We start from the raw sequence: 18,432 nt of genomic DNA, 5'->3' as shown, positions 1-18,432 counted from the left end.
AGATGTATAAACTCTAGAAAAACCAATGGAAATGTGGAATTAATACAGAAATAGCACTTTTAGTAGGTAATTAAAACTTGCCCCCCAATTTTTTTTTTTTTTACTATATTAAAATTCTGTCTTAATTAATAAGGTGGCCCTCGAGCCATGATCTGAAGTGGAAAGCACAGTGTTGGAGACAAATGGAAATTGGCACACACTGTAAGCTGCTGAAGGACATTAACAGAGAAATGGATTCCAGAAGTTACTTTTCAGGTCATGACTTGCCCTTTAACCCTCTGACTGCCCTATAGTAGCTTTTCTTCTCTCTGCTGATAACAAAATCTGGGAATTAAGCTCTTGTAAGGGAGAAATAATTCCTCTTGCATCTCTAGAAAAGGCTGTCCTGCATCTGCCATTTCAAAGCCTATGTGGTTCACCGCATTCTGGCCTCAGGCCCCTACCATTATTCTATCCCCTTGTTCTGTTCTATCCAAGACTCCTGGCACTTTATCTCCCAACACTGTAAGCCTTTGGTCTCAACTACAGTCTAGAAAAGCGGCAATCTTAGTGTGTCATTAGTGCTGTTGACCAAATATTTTCATTTTTCCCTCCCAGGTATGTTATAGTATTGTTCTTTCTCATCCCCCTTGAAGTTATTTGTGGCTTTGGACCTGCTTTGGACAACAAAGTGTGAGTGGAAAGTAAGCAGGTGATGTATATGACTCTGGACATAAGCTTTAAAAGCCAGTGTGCAATTCATCACACTCTCTGTTCACTTTGAGTAACTCGCAGTGTTCCAGGTAGTGGTTTCTTGTCCCAGCTTGGCTGCTCCTGGAGTCAGGACAATGGGGAGCAGAGCCCACAGCCAACTTGCCATGGACATTTAATGTGAACCAGAAATAAACTTAGTGGTTTCAAGTCACTAAGATTTTCAGGGTGTTTTGTTTGTCTTCTTGTCTGTTTTTTTTTTTTGTTTGTTTGCCTCAGAATAACCCAGCGCATTCAGATTGATAGGTGTATTGATAGTCTTTACTACATTTCCCACTTACATTCTCTAACCTACCTATTGCAATGACATCACTGCCTCTGTCCTGGAACCTATGCATTATATTTTAAAAGAGGGTTGCTGTCGTTTTTCTATCTGTATGTATGCATTCTAGTTTTCTCTTTCTCCAGGTCGGTGGTTTGATGTGATATTAGTTATGATTATTTATCTTTCCTTGATCAGATTAATATAGATCCAATGGATTCTTTCTCTATTCAAAAAGAGTGGAAATGAAGTTCTCAGGTGAGCACAAAGTTTGTTTCAAGTGCCATACCTTCAGCCACCACTTGGAATCCATTATATCTCTAATATTTGGGTGTCTGTATCCATCAGCACTGCACGTTACAACCTTGATAGAACGTGATATATTAAGATATACTTTTCAGCTCATAAAGGTGATGTGAGGCTTGTCTGGGAGTTCAGTTTTGGCCTCACCTAAAATGGCACTGTCGACATTTTGTGTTCTGGAAATGAACCCGTTGATAGGCAACAAATGCCATAGTGTGCCACATTTGTCTTCGATTTTTTTTTCTCTTATGACAGATGATAGTATGTTTGTGAAAGCTTCAAAATAGAAATTAAGTTATCTGTGGCCTTTCCTGGGTCTATTTATGGCAATTATATCTCAACTTCCACAAGAAAAGTGATATAAAACAGAGTTCCCAATCTCATCAAGATCCTCTAATGTGCCTTAAAGCAATAACATGTGACTTATATTCTTGCTTTGGAAGTTTAAATGTAAATTATATATCATTATCCCAAAGATTATCTTTTGAATCTGACAGATATTACCTTTATAAAATCTTACATGGCTTACATAAGTTTTAATAAAAATAGTAAACTTTCTCTGATAGAAGCTAGTATGTAATCAGGTTAATCTATTTGAAATTGCCAGCATTTGACAATTTTTGACCTATAAGAATGGCAATTTCATACGATTCAGCCTAATAACTTTATATATATTATGTTACTGCATTTTCCTTTATACACATGATGAAAATGTACAAGAAATTGGTCATTTTCTCCTTCAAACTCTGTATCTATTTCTATATTCCTCATCTTGATGAGTGCACCATAGACTACCCAGTTGTCCAAGTAAACCTGGAAGTTATGATTAAGTCATCCATCTTCCTCTCCTTTTATACCCAAATGATAATGAACTCTCTCTCTTTCCTTAAAACATCCAAAATGTCTATGCAGCCTCCATCACCACCGCTGCTGCCTTGCTTCAATTTGTAATCTGTTATAGGTAGGGCTCCCCAGGAAGCTGTCTGAGATAGACGTGACATGCAAACGATAGATTCCGGAGTAGTCTTGACATTGCAACTCATCTAAGGGAAGAGAAGAAAGAAGAACTAAGCAGAAAGAAAAGTTGGGCTGTGAGGCCCCCTCAAGAAAACCTCCAGTAGACCCATAACGAGTTTAAAACTGACATGGCCATTTGGAGTTACATTAAATTGGGAGAAGAGCATGAGGCCTTCATATGTCTGCACAAGTCTTTGAACATGGCCTGGGCAAAGAGTGTAGCCTTGGGAGAGGCCACTCTTCAGCTTGTGTAATTTCTAAGATGTCTGGAATCTAAGGGCTGTCTGCTGGCAGCATTCCCAGACAGGAGAATACATTTTTTCAGTTCTAAAGGGAGATTTGGGTATATCACAGCATCCACTAAAGTCCATCCTTTTCAGTGCTCAGATCTGTTTCTTCACATAAGGTCTAGGATTCCATGGAGGCTATTTTCCTGAAGGAACATATAAGAGGAGGATTAGTAGAACAAAACATAACCTTCACCTCTGCAGTTGGTCTCCAGTCCACAACTGACACTCAATGCCTCTCTTCTCTATTATGTGTACCTTCAGCTGCACTTCTGTTGGCCTCCATGTCTTTCCTGCTGGTATAACACAAACTCTCCTTGCCAGGAGTGTGAGACTGTGGTAACCATGCTTTTCTTTGGACCCAAATGCTGCACTTGCCCTTTCAACATCAAAACAGGGGAAGCGGGTACCAAGAGATGCTCAAGTGGATAACTGGGTGCCAAATATATTATTCCCTGCCTGTAAGGTAAAAACAGCCCTACATTCTCATTATTATGGCCAGTTACTCCTGCCAAGAGAGTGACTCCTTTTTGTGCCTAATGGTTCCTTGGTACAAGGAGCCTAAAGGCAACAGCTGTAGCTTCTAGACCAATAGGAGTCTTGCATATTTTCACTGTAGAGTTCTCTTTTTAGGAGCCAGGATCTCTAAACTCATAAAACTGAGAATTGTGGAAATAGAAGTTCCTCCCCAAGCAGATAGCTGGTAGCAATGGTAAGTAGGGCACTTCTGCTTCTACCTAATGGGTCCCAAACCTACAGGTAAATAGCACCCTATAAAGGTCATCAATTAAAGCAAGATTTCTCAACCTTCGTACTATTGACATTTGGGGCTGGATAATTCTTTGTTGTAGGGGCTGTCCTGTGTGATGTAACATGTGTAGCAGTATCCCTGGCCTCCATCCACAAACGCTAACAGCAACCCCCTAGTGGTGACAACCAAGAGTATTTCTAGACTTTGCCAAATGTCTAGAGGAGCAAAGTTGCCCCAGGTTGTGAAGCACTAAATAAAGTATATACTGGGGGTATATATTGGAGGATGATGTTCCATCATTTCAAGATATTGCCTCTGAGCTGGCATTCTAGCTATGTTGTTAGCTTTCTGGGTGGTACAGGATATGATGTGCCCAATGGGTCCATTGGTCATGTACTTACTTCCATATTCTCTTTGTCATCAAATGGATCCCTTAGTCTTATAAAATGTATGTAGGATGCCACATGAATGGAACAAACATTATGCAAACCCTTAGATAGTGGTCCTGGCTATTTATTAGATACTCATTTTACATAAAGATAAATCCATTTTCAATGATCCCATTTTTGTTTCAGCAAATATCAAAAGAAAACCCAAAAAAGATAAATATCAAGATACTAATCCTGATCATCTCTGGATAGTGTGGTTATGTGATTTTTATATTTGGCTTAAGTTTCATTTTCAAATTTGTAAGTAACAACCAGAAAACATTACTATGAAAATCAAGACCAATCACAGCATCAACCCACCTTCCTGTCCAGAATTATTTTAGATAACTGAAAATATGTCTTTAAAAGAGTATTTCCATCATATGCTAGAAAACAAGGATGCCATCTGTGGAGCAGAGAGTCCCCAGTAATAGCAAACAGATGGAATCATACGGACGAGAATAAGATTGGAAGAAAATGTGCACATGAGGAAGTGACTGGAGGAATAAGAGGAAGTCCAGAGATGTTTCAAGCTCAAAGTGAACGAATGCAAAAAGCTTACAAGGCATTGAAATATCATCAGGATATTCATTAATTATTTAGAATAGCAGTGGAAAGTATGGATATGGTAACACTTTGATAACTGCTTTCTAAACCCAGTGAACATCTGCCTTTAAGGTCTCTTGGCATGAGAGCTAGGTTTGGAGAGAGAATCAGAGTAGACTCCGGGTTCTCTACAGACCTCCATAAGAACAGGACTAGAGAGAAGGCAAGACAATCTGACTCCTCCCTCAACGAAACTGCACCATGAATATGATTTTCTAAAGCATTTCTATAGAAATGCTCCTATACAAGGCACACAGATAGGGTGCTAGAATTGGAGAAGGAGGCCAATGCCCTAGTAACTTAGGATCTCTGAAAGGAAGGAGGACGCAAATGCCCTGAGTCCAAACCATCCCCACGTACCCTGCCTGACTTCATGCCCTATCCCCTCCTATAATCACCAGGGGCAAGATGCTGTAAACAGAACCTAGAGTCACCAAGACAGAAATAAGAATTTTTAATACATTCATATAAAGAAAAAACAAAATCCCCAAACACTTATGGAAAAACTACGAAATAGAGGTATCAAACTCAACAGGAAACCCACATCAAAGGAAACAGTTAATGGAGAAAACAAGACTAAGCAACTATGTGAGGAATGACTAGACATTACAGAAACGAAGACTGTGAGGGGCCCCTGGGTGGCTCAGTCGGTTGAGCGTCTGACTTTGGCCCAGGTCATGATCTCACGGCTAGTGAGTTGGAGCCCTCTGTTGGGCTCTGTGCTGACAGCTCAGAGCCTGGAGCCTGCTTCAGATTCTGTCTCTCTCTCTCTCTCTCTCTCTCTGCCCCTCCCCTGCTCATGCTGTCTCTCTCTCTCTCAAAATAAATAAACATTAAATGTTTAAAAAAATTTAAAAAAAGAAATGAAGACGTGAGCCCTGCAATACAGTATCCAGGCAGGCTGGAAGTAATGGAAGGCTGACTTAGGGACAGGGCCAACTGAGCTCAGAAGGTTCTCTGAGAATGCAGCTCAGGAGAAGAAAGAGGCAGAAAGTCCAACAGAAAAGTTGATACTACAGAATACATTCAACTGTTCCCATAGCATTCCTAAAAGAGAGAGCAGAGGAAATGAAGGGAGGAAATGGAAGGAGAGGGGAGAGGGAGGGGGAAGAGAGAAGGAAGAAAGAAAAGTAAGTAGGGGGAGGGAGGGAGTCCAGGAGAAGATAATTTACCAGAGCTGAAAGGCCCACCACTGCCTGAGCTCTGATGTAAAAAGACCCACACACAGACACATTGCAGACACATCGTACAAATGGTTCAGAGCCCAAAGGATAAAGAGCAAGTGTCTAAAGACTTTCAGAAAGGAAAACAAAACAAAACAAAAACAAAAAATAAAAGCCATGTAACTATGAAGGGATGAAAATCAAATTAGTGTCAGGGCTCCCATATTTTTTCTGTCCCAGAGGGAACAATTTCCGCTCTGCTCCTGAAGGGCCAGTCATAGAAGACAGAAGAATAGATGGTCCTTCTGGCAGCAGTGCCCTGGCCACACTTGTCACTGCTAATGATATAAGCTAGAAAATGGTGGGGCAAGCATTTCAAAGTCCTGAGAGAAAATTAGCTCAATTCGAAAATTCTATATCCAGTTCATTTAGTAGGAGAGCAAAATAAAGATTTTTTTTTCCAAACACATGAGGCTCACAATGGCTACTGTCTATAACTCCTTTTAGAAAGAATTTCTAGAGTTAAACTCCAATAAGAAAAAATCCAATCAACAGAAGTAAACAAAGACATCTGATTTGTTGATGTACAATATTTAACTAAAGCTAATCTAACCGGGGGAAATGGTGAGAAAGGACTGAAGTGTATAAACTGCAAGCAAACTATTGTTGTCTTGTTCAGGGGGAGGTTTCATAGTTATGAAATGCATTTAGTTTCGAGTAATAGAGAAATCCAACTCACAGAGAGATATATTTTTCTCATAACAATTCTGGAGAAAAGCTTCTAGATATTGGTCTAGAAGTTTGATGATATGTCAGGATGGTTGCCTCTACAATTGTCTCAGGCTTTCTCTCAGGCTTAGCATCTCATGGTTGCAAAGATGCCTGCTGTAGCTCCTGTGGTATAGCCACATTGATGGTAGCCACAAAAGGGTGGATGACAAGTCATTTCTGTCCCTCTTATTAAGAAAGTCAGAGATGGTTTCTAGTATATTTTATTGGCCTCGAATCATATCATGTGGCCACTTCCAGCGGGAAGGGAACCTGGAAAAAGTATTTAGCTTTTACCACCCCTGTATGGAAGAAGGCAAGGGAGGTGTTTGGTAATGACAGTGGATCATCCAAGTAGCGTGTCTACTACAGAGGCTAAAGATGATGACTCACTGTAGATGTTGGTAGTGAAGGGATCCAAATATGCCACCCCAAAATAAGCAATCTTAGTTAGCATAAGGATTATTTCGAGTAGAAGGCAATTAAGGATCAACAAATACAGGAAGAGCTTCTGCCCTCTCCTTATCCGCCTGAAAGACGGACATAAATTTACCCCCCTGACCTGGACCAGGAGAAAAGAGGAACACTCATCAAAAGAGATGGAGAACCAGCACCAAGAAAACCTACATAGAAGAAGCTTCCTAAAATAGCCCTTATCTTCCACTAGTTCTCCCATATATTGCCTGGTCACTTCCCCACAATTTAGCATCCCGGAAGCCAAAACCCTCCTTCCTTTGTTAAGAAAAGTGTATAACTCCCAAGTCTAACTACTTTGCGTTTCATTTCTTTTCTGTGAACACTCACACATGTAAAAATATTAATACATTTATTTCTTTTCTCCAACTAATCTTTGGTCAGTAAAATTCAAGTCCCCCGGTATTGAGTCTAAATGTGTAGAGAAAAGATTTTCCTCCCTGACGATAGAAAACACATGTTTACAAATCAAGGAGAACGGCAAATGTAAACACTTGGGGAAAAAACTTATTAGCAATAGCATGCCAAATACCTACCTACTAATACCCAGAGAGGGGACTAAGCATATATATATTTTTTACTCACCTCACTCTAAAGATCAGTGCTTTTTTTTCCAAAAAAGATTAGCGCTCTTGACATCAGATTTGGAAACTACTTTAAATTCCATTTGGAAAAACGGACCTGCCTGATAGAAAAGCCCAAGTATAGCACAATATGTCCAGTCTGCTCCAAGGAGGTGTTCTGATTCAGGGATATAAGGCATTAAGATGGGAAGGCTGTCTGAAAATAAAAGATTGTTTGGGGGTTTCTTTGTCCTGTGATTGTTCACCCTCGTGATTGTGAATGGAATTCAAATCATCTTAAGCAAGCAGAGGGGTTGCTGAATCACCTTGAATGTTACCTTGCAAATCGACAGCAACAACTGGGAGGGCCAAAAGGTTAAAAATTCTGCCAAAATTTCTAATGATACAAATTTTACTCTGAACCTAAAATCTTGGATCATAATGAATTGTAAGTGAAAAAAATTACTTGCTGCAACATGATAATCCAGAGGCAAAAAATAAGATTTATGGTATTAATATTTTTCATGAAACACCCCCTCTTTTTTTTTTTCTTTTTACACATAATATAAGGACCCTTTTAGGGGCACCTGGGTGTCTCAGTTGGTTAAGTGTTTCAAGTCATGATCTTATGGTTCAGTTAATGAGTTTGAGGTCATCAGATTCCCTGCTGACAAGTGTAGAGCTTTTTGAGATTCCCTTCCTCCCTCTCTCTCTGCCCCTCCCCCTCACCTGTGCACGCTCTCTCTCTCTCTCTCTCTCTCAAAATAAATAAGTAAACTTAAAGAAAAAAAAAGATAAAGGCCCTTTTAATTTTGCTTATACGGTGTTATCATTTGAGTTTACCATTTCTGTAGCATGAAACAAACATAACCTTTACTAGAAGCATATTTAAATGATGTCAAATCTAATAAAATTAATGGCCCAATTCTTTGCGATTGTTCCAATATATTTTCTTTCTTAAACCGAAATTATGAGTAAAAATACCATTTCTTTTAAAATGATTTCATATAATAAAAACATGAAGTCTAGATTAAATTGATCTTTTTACTACTGTTCATTCTGCTATATTCCCTTTATGAAATTGATATTTCATGTTCAATTGTTTAATTTCAACTGAAATTGGAAGACCAAAGCATCTTAGGCTATATAATAATAAAATTACCTTACCCTGGTACAGTTTCATATTTTTCAAAGCTCTTTCCCATTATTGAATCTTGTCCCACAACAAATCTAGTTATTATTATTTCCCTTTTGATATATAAGGAAAATGAAGCACCAAAAGTTTAAGTGACTTGTTTTTAGTTACCTCATTTAATTAGTGACAAAGCTAAGGCTGGCACTGAGTGTTTTTGTGTCTGTCATAGAATTCTTGGCTTCTCTATTTCATGAGTCCTGATATTTTCAAAGAACTGAGCTGGGAACATTCCCCCTTCAGCTGAACTCTAAGCTCTTCAATGCAGAGTTCAAGGAGATTGTCAGTTCTTGGCACACCCTTCCAAATTCCACAAGAGAATGTGGAAACTATATGATGAGATTGGCAATCTAGTCTTGGGGGAATGATGAAGCTTCACGTTTATACCTGTTCAACTGGGAAGCAGATGAATACAGCATCAGGTGAATGGGTCAAGCTTAAGTCCAAGAAACAACCCCATGAAGTAGCAGGCTAGAAATTGATGGTTAACCCAGTGTCCATGGATGTTTTGTAGAAAATGGGGGTGCATCTCAAGGAAGATCAGAGGCCAAAGGTAGAGAATAACAGGCTAAATCAGGGGATTTTCTGTCCTTCAGCAGCTGAACTAGGTCTATGCAGCAGGTGTCTATCAAGTGAAAGCTACATATTACTAGAAAATATAAGCATGTTCTTTAAAGATTTTAAAAATTTTTAAGTAACCTCCTCACCCAACCTGGGGCTTGAACTCACAACCCTGAGATCAAGAGTCCCATGTTCCACTGACTGAGCGGGCCAGGCACCCCTAGGAAATAGAGTATTTTTAAGGCACCCAGTGCTAAGGACTGGTGGCAGGGAAGAGATTTGGGGATGAAACATAAATTTCAAGGCCTGGCATTCAGAACTACTCAAGGTTTCAAGGCCACGAATGTCTCCAGCGACCTCAAACAAGTACCTGAGAATATGGAAAGTCAGGAAGACAGGGATTTGCCAGGGCTGGCATATCCGTTCTGACCACATAGTTACAGGGGAGACAACGTCTCAGCCCAGGTACCAGGACTGGAGAAACTGTGCCAGAATGGATTCAAACAAGATGCTCTGGGACAAAGTCAGAGAGACAATCCAGATTGCTGTGAGGAGTTTCAGGAACAATTTACAGTAAGAGTTTTCCAAGGAAGCTCAGATGGCTGAGAGATGAAAGCAAGCTAGATAAGAGATTTGCCAAAATGTCACTATCGGTAAAGATAATTTAGAATGAGGAAGAAAGGGAGAGATTTGGCTGCTTTCAGTTTACAAGTAAATCAAAAAGGGAGTTTGCGCAGGGACGGTCCACTTCAAACTCGGGAAACTAAAGTGACTTCTTATCATTCAGCGCCCCCAGCTCCAGGCAAGTTCCCCACAAGAAGAATTCCCAAAGACGGGAAAACCCAGTGCCCCCCAGGGGATGCAGAGAAAAAGCTTAAGGCCTTGGTTAGATTCAACCCACTAATGTCCAGGTGGTGCAGGCTACCTATTCATGAACTGAACAGAAAACAAAAGAGTGCCAGGACTCTGCAGAGAGAGAAACAACCAGTTTTATTTCTATTGTGGGAAGGACAGGTATCTCAAAATAGAGTATATCAATGAGGCAAACTCTATCCTGGTCTTCCAGAAACTGAGACCAAGAAATAAGTCAGGAAGTCCCTCTAGTTTGCTAGGAATTCATAAGTATTCCTGTTGGCTGGGCTTACCTACTTTCCCAGTTCCTTCTCCCTTTCCTGGGGGCAGGGAGCCTGAGAGGAGGGGTGATCCAGCCCAGTATAGCCCTCATGGACAATATCGTGGGGGTAAAGGAAACAAGCACAGAGTCAGGCATCCAGATTTGGGGTAACTGAGAATCCAGAATGGGCTTTACACCTGTTCTCCTAGGCACCTGTATGTCCCTGGGCTCCTATAAGGAACCAGTAAAACCATACTGATTATCCACTTCTTATCCACTTCTGCAAGAACTACAGAATCTCCAGATTGCAAGGGGGGCTGGGGTAGAGGAGATGCCCTCTGGGAAGAGGTGAAAATGTTTTCTGTATCTACAACCTCAGCCATCCTAGCACGGAGTGGCTGAACCCTGAGGCTTGAGAAGCCCATAGACATCTTGTATTTTTCTTCCATTCATTCCACTTACAGGGACAGATTTTATATAAATGTCAGGATAGAAATATTTTCTTAGGGGAATATATAGTACCTGGAATATATGCTCTTTTCTTTGCAGCTTGCAAGAGAATTCCTTTGTAGGAAAAGACAGATTTGTTAAACAGATGCCAGAAGCAAGGCCCCCAAAAGCTTCCTGTTTGTCCCAAGATTCTCAAAGAGGGAAGTAATTTACATAATATGAAGGGAGGAGAGGGGCAGACATAGGTCCTGGGAGCAACAAGTTTCCAGAAGGAAGACAAACACATTCAGTGGCCCAACCTAACAAGTTTGGGGAAAATATTGCTAAATCCTTGGCTAAGTAACATACAGAGTAAAATTCCTCCACCTCTGCTGTGAAATTACACATAAATCTTACATTTCTTGCTAATGCCTTCATGGGGGTTTGGTTTTGTTTTTTTTGTGGGAGAAGCTCAGAGGAACTCGTCTGTTGGGCACTTGAGTTAGCACAGGAAGAATAAAATGTTTCAGAAATACAGCCGTTGATCCCAGTCATGAAATGCTTATAAAATTCCTTGTAGTTTAAAAATGTTCTCATAAAATCATTATTGTCTGTAAATAGGGCAGTATCATACTTTCCATTTTGCAGGAGGAACTGGGAATCACAGAGAAAGTAACTTGGCCAAGTGAAAACTGCAACTTTTATTCTTTTTTTTTTTTTTTTTCTTATTTAGGGTATTTGCTAAATTTTTTAATGACTTTATTTTTTAGAGTTGTTACAGGTTCATAGCAAAAGTCAGTGGAAGGTACAGAGATTTCCCATATATGCCTTAATTGGGGTTTTGGGGTGATGGTGAGGTTTGGAGCCAATGGCCAAGAAAGAATTCTTGAAGATGTCTTTGATGCAAAAATATGATTTCATTAAAGCATGGGGACAGAACCCAATGGCAGAAAGAGCTGCACTGGGGTAGTGTTAGAGTGACTGCTTATATACTGTGGAGCTGGGCAGGGGAGGAGGAGTAAAGTTAACAGAAAGTTTCTTAAAGGGATTTCCATATGCTAAAGAGGATTTATAGATTACTAGAAGCCTAGCTATTATCAAGCTAAGATTGTTTTTCCCTCTAGGAAGCAGTATCATTAAGATAGTAGGGAGTTCCTGGAGATTAGGCTATCGATGAGATATTTGTAAACTGATGGAGACTATCAGTTTAACTGTTTTCTGTCCTTTTCTTTGTTCTTGGGCAGCCAGGAGTGCCTGAGGAATATCACGCATATCTCACCTTGGTTGGGGGTCGGGTGGGGTTGTGCTAGCTTGTGCTTGGCTCTCAGCTTGCCTTATGGTCCCTCATATGCACATCCTCTCCCATTATAAACAGCTCTTGCCAGAATGGTACATTTATCACAATATAGCCTAGGTGCAGGAGTGCAAGAGCACCTCACTCCCAGGGTCCCAAAGAGACCAGATTTGGCCACTAGCAGCTGACAGAATCCAAAGGCAGAGAAACCAGTGGTGGTGAAACAAGAAAGGAATGTATTTCAACGAAAGCAACACTGAGAAGACAGTGGATGTCGCAAAGACAGTCTCTAAAATGCCCCAAATTCCTTCAGATTTATATAAGGAAAATGTGGGGCAAAGGTGGGTGGGTATGTGCAGATGGGCGGTGAAGGTCAAATCATCATCTTGGAGGCAATCATGGGTGGGGTCTTGCTGGCTCAGGGCAGTCCTTTTTACTCCAGTTCCCACCAGAGGATGCTTTGCCCCTAGGGTGTTGGGCCTGAGTTAAGAGATAAGCTGGAAGGAAGAATTTAATCAATTGGAGTCTATTAGACTAAGGTCAAAATGGTGGTAGTTGAAGTTCTCTTTCAATAATTGATGAACCTACATTGAAAATCATAATCACCTAAAATCCATAGTTCACATTAGGGTACTCTCTTGGCATTGCACATTCTGTGAGTTTGGACAAATGTATAATGACCTGCATCCATCATATCATACTGAGTATTTTTGCTGCCCTACAAATCTTCGGTGCCCTCCTGTTCATATCCACCAACGTTACTCTCCAGCATCTACTGATCTTTTGACTGTCTCCATAGTTTTGATGTGAAATGTTGGGGTCTGGGAGCAAACAGCCAAGAAAGAATTCTTCAGTGTAATAAGGGTGGTTTTATTAAAGCATGGGAACAGGACTGTCGGCAGAAATAGCTGCACTGGGGTTGTGAGGAGTGGCTGATTGTATAGTTCAAGTTAGGAGGGGGTTAGGGATAGAGTAAGTCTCTAAGGAATTTAGAAGCAAGGACCTTGAGGACCTAGCTGCTGTAAGGATCAGGTCATTTACTACTACCTAGTAAACCCTCAGTCATGAGACCCTTCAGATGTGTATCAGTGGGCCAGATGCTTGGAGGATGATTGCTGACGTGTATCTTGTGGAGGGCAGGGTAGAGATAAAGGAAGTTTCCAAAGAGATTTTTTATATGTTAAAGACTTAGAGGATCCTGGAGGTCCTTTTGCCTCCAGCAAAGCATTCACATTGACAGTTGAGGTCCTGGAGGAAGGTCACTCTGCCTGGTCTCAAGTACTTGTCAATAGGCTATAAATTGTAAGGAAGTTTTATTTTTTCTCTATTTCTTTTGCCTTTGTTCTCCACGGCAGTTTTGTCTTTTCCAGAATGTCATATAATTTGACTCATATTGTATGTAGCCTTTTCACATTGGCTTCTTTTACGTAGTAATAAATATTTAAGATTCCTCCATGTCTTTCTGTGGTCTTGGACTATGATTCTCGTCAATGAATTTTTGGTTACAAGGAGTCAAAACGTATTCATACTTGCTAAACAAAAGGTGTCAGTAGTGTACTGGGAAATGTTAACAATTAGCTCTCTAACAGAGAAAAAAAAACCAGGATTTGTTTCCATGGTGTAAATACTTTTTACCTTTGGCTGATTTCAAATTACCAGTGGTGAGGTCACTGGCTGCAGAGTTGGGAAAAGATGTACACAGCCTGCAAGTGCAGGGAAGCACGGCTCTGGCATCCCACTGGGTGTTTTGAAGTAAGGACACAATAGGCAGCCTCGGGGATATCCAAGGACAAGAAACAAATAATAGCTGGGACTTCTTTCAAGATATTTGATGAAGACTCTTGTACCCTTTTTGTGCTTTGCTTTGGACAGATTCACTGATCTTAATCATGCCTCTGGGAAATTTATCTTGCTAACGTATGACTTTCAGAGTCCAAAAAGGAGGGGGGGGGGAGACCGAGAAGTGGAGAGCCGAGTCATTTACTATGGTATCTTTCTCTTTATAGAGACTGAGTAGGGGCAAGTTGCTGCTGTTAATGGAGTACAGAGGTGGAAAATATCAATGCTCTCCTGCATAACCCAGTGGTGTGCCATGAAGGACAGCCATCTAGTGAAACACAGGTCAGGATCATGCAGCAAGAGGAACTAAAGTTCAGAGCAGACTATTTCTCTTTTCTAAGTTCTGCAACTTTTATCACAGCCATGGTGACAATTCTCTAGTAAAATCCTTTTGGAATCTCCTAAGCCATGGTGGTTGGAAAAGCCAAATAAATTTCTGAAACTACCCCTGCATTCAGCTGACACAGTCAGGGACCTTGGGAACTGAGCCCCTGTGCACGAGACACTCCCTGCTGTCTCTTACCGCTTTTCTTGCAGAGTGGAGGACAGACCAAGGAGCAAGCCAAGGCTGGCTCAAATTAGTCTGAGACATGATGACCAGACATGATGGTTAACTTTTGTTAACCTTTAACCACCTTTCCTCCTAATTATAATGCTAAAAATCACACCCAGAGGTGGAGACTTAATATGCAAATGAAGCATAGGATGTACAAAGAAGCCTGTTCTGTCAACTGCACCTACATGCCCAATTTCCTGTATTTCCCAACATCTCCCTGCTTAGAGCCCACCTTGGGTCCTTTAAAACTTCCCCTGGATGTTGTTCTGGGAGCCAGTCTCACACCTTTGTCATGGCTGTATTTTCCTTCAGCTGCAGGTGTTGCCCGAATGAAGCCTTGCTTGCACCTTTACATCTTGAGTCCAGCCTTGTTTCAACCATTGTGGGTCCAAGGACCTGAGTTCAGTAACAAAAGCCCAAAGAGTAAATTTAAAGCCATCTATAACCCAGTTAGAATAGTGGAAATTTGTGCCATCCTCAAAAGTCTTAAAAGATGGACCCCATTATATTCTCATTTAATTCACTTGTATGGCTCCTACAAAAATCAGGTTGATCGCAGCAAATGATAGTGAACTACCACAAAATTGACCAAGTGGTAGCTTTATTCACAGCTGCTGTGTTGCATGTGGTGTTGCTATGAGAACAAATCTGACCTGGAAAATGATTTTTTTTTTAAATCATTATCAGAAAAGAGGATCAAAAACATTCTGCAAGCACTTGGATGGAGAGCAGTGCACATTCTGAGTCTTGCCCTAGGTCTTTGTTAATCCTCCTGCTCGCTATGACAATAGATTCTAAAGGGACACTGCACAGAACATCATGTTGGTCCACTGGCAAATGACATCATATTAATCAAACTAGTGAGCATGAAGTGGCAAATGCTCTGGATACTCTGGTAAGTCATACGTGAATTGGAAATTAGATAAACCTTAGAAAAATTCATGGTACATCGGTGATATTTTTACAGTCCAATGTTTTGAGGAATGCCAGGACATTCCTTCAGTGGTAAAGGACAAGAAAGCATTGTCCAATAACAAAGAAAAAGGCACAACACTTAGCCTTCTTTGAATTTAGGAGATATCCTATCAGTTTGGTTAACTAGCACAGATTCCTTGCTCCCTGGTGGAAAAATTCAGAAACACTTTCCACTTGATGTCTCCAAGGATCCCAAGCACGATTGATCCCCATCGTCCACAAGAGTAAATCTTTTATTGGCTTTTCTCCTTTCCCTTCTCTCTGCAACATGCCCTACAATGCTTCCTAGCATCACCTCCTAAAAAAATTACACCCAATAGTAGGATCTGCTATTGAAGGGACCCGAACCAAGACAAGAGTAGAAACAAGGAAAGTAGTTACAAAGCCATTGCAATAATCCAGACAGAAGATGATGATGGTTCAGAATGGTAGCAGAATAAGTAATTGGATATGATCAGGAGTGGTTGAATTCTGGATGTATTTTGAAGTTTGATGAATAAAGTTGGATGTATCATATGAGGCAAAGAAGGAATCCAGGATGTCTCCAAAAATGTTGCCTGTATTAACTAGAGTAATTGAGTTTCTTTCCAGTGAGACAGAAGAAACTTCAGGAGGAGTAGACTTTCTGGGGAAGATACAGAGCTCAATTTTCGTCGGCTTAACATTGAGATACCTAGTAAATATTCAAGAGACGCTGTGAAATAAGCAGTTGGATACATGAGTCTTGAGTTCATGAGGAAGGCTCACAGAAGAGATATAATGAGAGAGTCATTGGTATATAGATGCTATTTCAAGCAGTGAGATCACCAGAAGAGTGAATATAAAGAGAAGGAGTACAGGAACAAGGCATAAGTACTGCATCCCCTCAGTGTTAACAGGCTATAGAGAAAAGAGAAGGAACAAAGGAGATTGAAAAGAAGCTATTAGTGGCCTAGAAAGGAAACTCAGAGAATGAGATGTCCAGGAGGACAGTGAAATTAAAAAAAAAAAAAAAATTAGTACATCGAGGAGGAGAGAATGATCACCTATATTAAATCCTGCTGATAAGTCAGGGAAAATAAGGACTGAGTGTTTATGAATGTGTTTAGCAATGGGAAGATCATTTTGAACCTGATGACAAATTTTTGATGCCTAAAACACTTCATAAATTCAATGAGTTTCAGTGGGTATCTGAGCATTCCTGGGGCTGAATACAATCCAGCCTGCCTCAGGAAAATGGGGAGGATATGTATGAAAAGAAGGAAGGAAGGATTTTTAAAATGAATTTTGGCTACTTTGCAATTTTGCCTGGGGTCAGCCACACCATTGACAATAAAACGTTGGGAGGAATATGAATGGCAAATGAACAAAATCCCCTCGGTGCCCTGGGGGACTGGGGCAGGGGAAATACAATAATACTAGAATCTCCTGGCAGTCAAGCTAGATTAATTTACTGAATGCTTTTGTGATAGATTTTGCTGTAAAATAAATTGGATAGTAGATTCTATTGAACAATGGTACCTACAATTTCTAATCTCAGAGTGTTTTTGGCTTATTATAATCAATGGGAGGCCCCTAGATACTCTGGAAATGATGGCTTGGTTCAGGATGGTACAGCTCCCTGATGATAATGCTGGAAGTCATCCAACAGTAAGCCTCAATTGTTCAATGAGCATCCAGGAGGAATAATGCTAAAAGGCCTCACTCATAAAAAGCAACTGACTCTCAGAAGGTAGGGGGCAAAACAAGACCACGTGATCATTTTATCCATTTTCTACATGGCAAAAAGTTGTCCTGTGTCTAGTTCTAACTTTGGTTCAAAGGATGGATTTTTCTTTCTCTTGTGATAGCATTTGAATTTGGTCCAGGAACTCCCTTTAGCTTACTTTACCAGTGTCCAACATCATCTCTCCTGATGGAAAATGCTGCCTACTTGATGTTTGCATTTCTTCCTCCACTATCCTTCTCTTGGCAATAGTTGCACTTGAGATAAAAATAGTATCTACCTCTAGGGTTGTGAAGGATCATGTGATTTAATCTAGGAAATCACTTAGAAAAGTACCAGGGAACGAATGTGTGCTAAATGTGTGCTAAATGTTACCTCTTATTTTTAGCTTTATATAGCAAAGGTGCCATCTTTTCATTGCCTACCTTTACATGGATTCCTAGGACATGTGACTATGACCAATTGTAAAATATAGAACTTATCAAATCATTGTGACGATGAATACTTCTAATTCTAAAATGTATGAATGTGCCAGAAATGATGATCCTGCAACTGTCAGAAACCCTACAAATTCTGAAGACAAAGAGGAGTATGAGCCATTCTTCTTCCAAAGGCCTGAATCAGACTTTGGAATCTTAAGATCTCTGAGACTAAGATAAGCAATGACATATGCTAAATGAGTCATTATGGCAATTGCATACTTCTAAGAAAAGTAAGATGAATATCTTTCTGCCAACTCCACGCCATCTCAGACTCAACAGGTCATGCTTGGTTCATGTGGGTCACTGCTTACTGTCCACAGCTGAATTTTCTTCGTAAGGAGGCTTTGTTGGTGTGAGAAGGGAGATGATGCATTTTCAGAAATACCAAATAAAAGCTGTGCTGTCTAGTTAACAACCTATTGGAAATGTGTACAACCCCCCACCCCCAATAATGGAGTCCCAAACCCTTAGACACTTCACTTTCGTGTTCTTCTTCCCCTCTCCATTTCACTGGCTTATTTTTGCGGGCTTTGCAATGAGCATGTGCCAAAGAACAAAGGGAGGAGGGACTGAAAGTCTCTGCATCACCTCAGGGGATGTACATTTGTTCCAATCAGACTATTTTTTACCTTATGTGAGCATAGGTGGTATCGGGGTAAGGCTATAATCTCTGTGGCCAGTGAGAACCAGGGGAGGGACTTGCATGCTAGGAAATAAATTGTCTGCTGTAAGTGCCCCGAGTGTGCCTGTCAGACACCTGCTCTTGCAAGAACATTGATTAAAGCCTCACTTCACTGTGCTCTGAGTCGCTGTGTCCCTCCTTTGACGGGGTCAGTGGGCTTATTTCTCACAGTCGTTAACATGAGCACTGAGATCCTAAGGGAGCTTCAGTGATTCAGTCACCAACCCTTCT

General features: G+C 40.6%; 1 long non-coding RNA gene across 1 annotated transcript; it reads left to right on the top strand.

Moving 5' to 3' along the window:
* The first annotated feature begins 8,899 nt into the window (after positions 1 to 8,899).
* On the top strand, positions 8,900 to 14,745 carry LOC122241472. Its single transcript, XR_006221641.1, has 3 exons — positions 8,900 to 8,986; positions 13,969 to 14,083; positions 14,670 to 14,745. It is a non-coding gene; the product is annotated as an uncharacterized LOC122241472 (long non-coding RNA).
* Positions 14,746 to 18,432: the final 3,687 nt, after the last annotated feature.

This window comes from Panthera tigris, chromosome C1 (assembly GCF_018350195.1).
Source record: "Panthera tigris isolate Pti1 chromosome C1, P.tigris_Pti1_mat1.1, whole genome shotgun sequence".
Lineage (NCBI taxonomy): Eukaryota > Metazoa > Chordata > Mammalia > Carnivora > Felidae > Panthera > Panthera tigris.
This window is presented reverse-complemented; position numbering and strand designations above follow the sequence as displayed.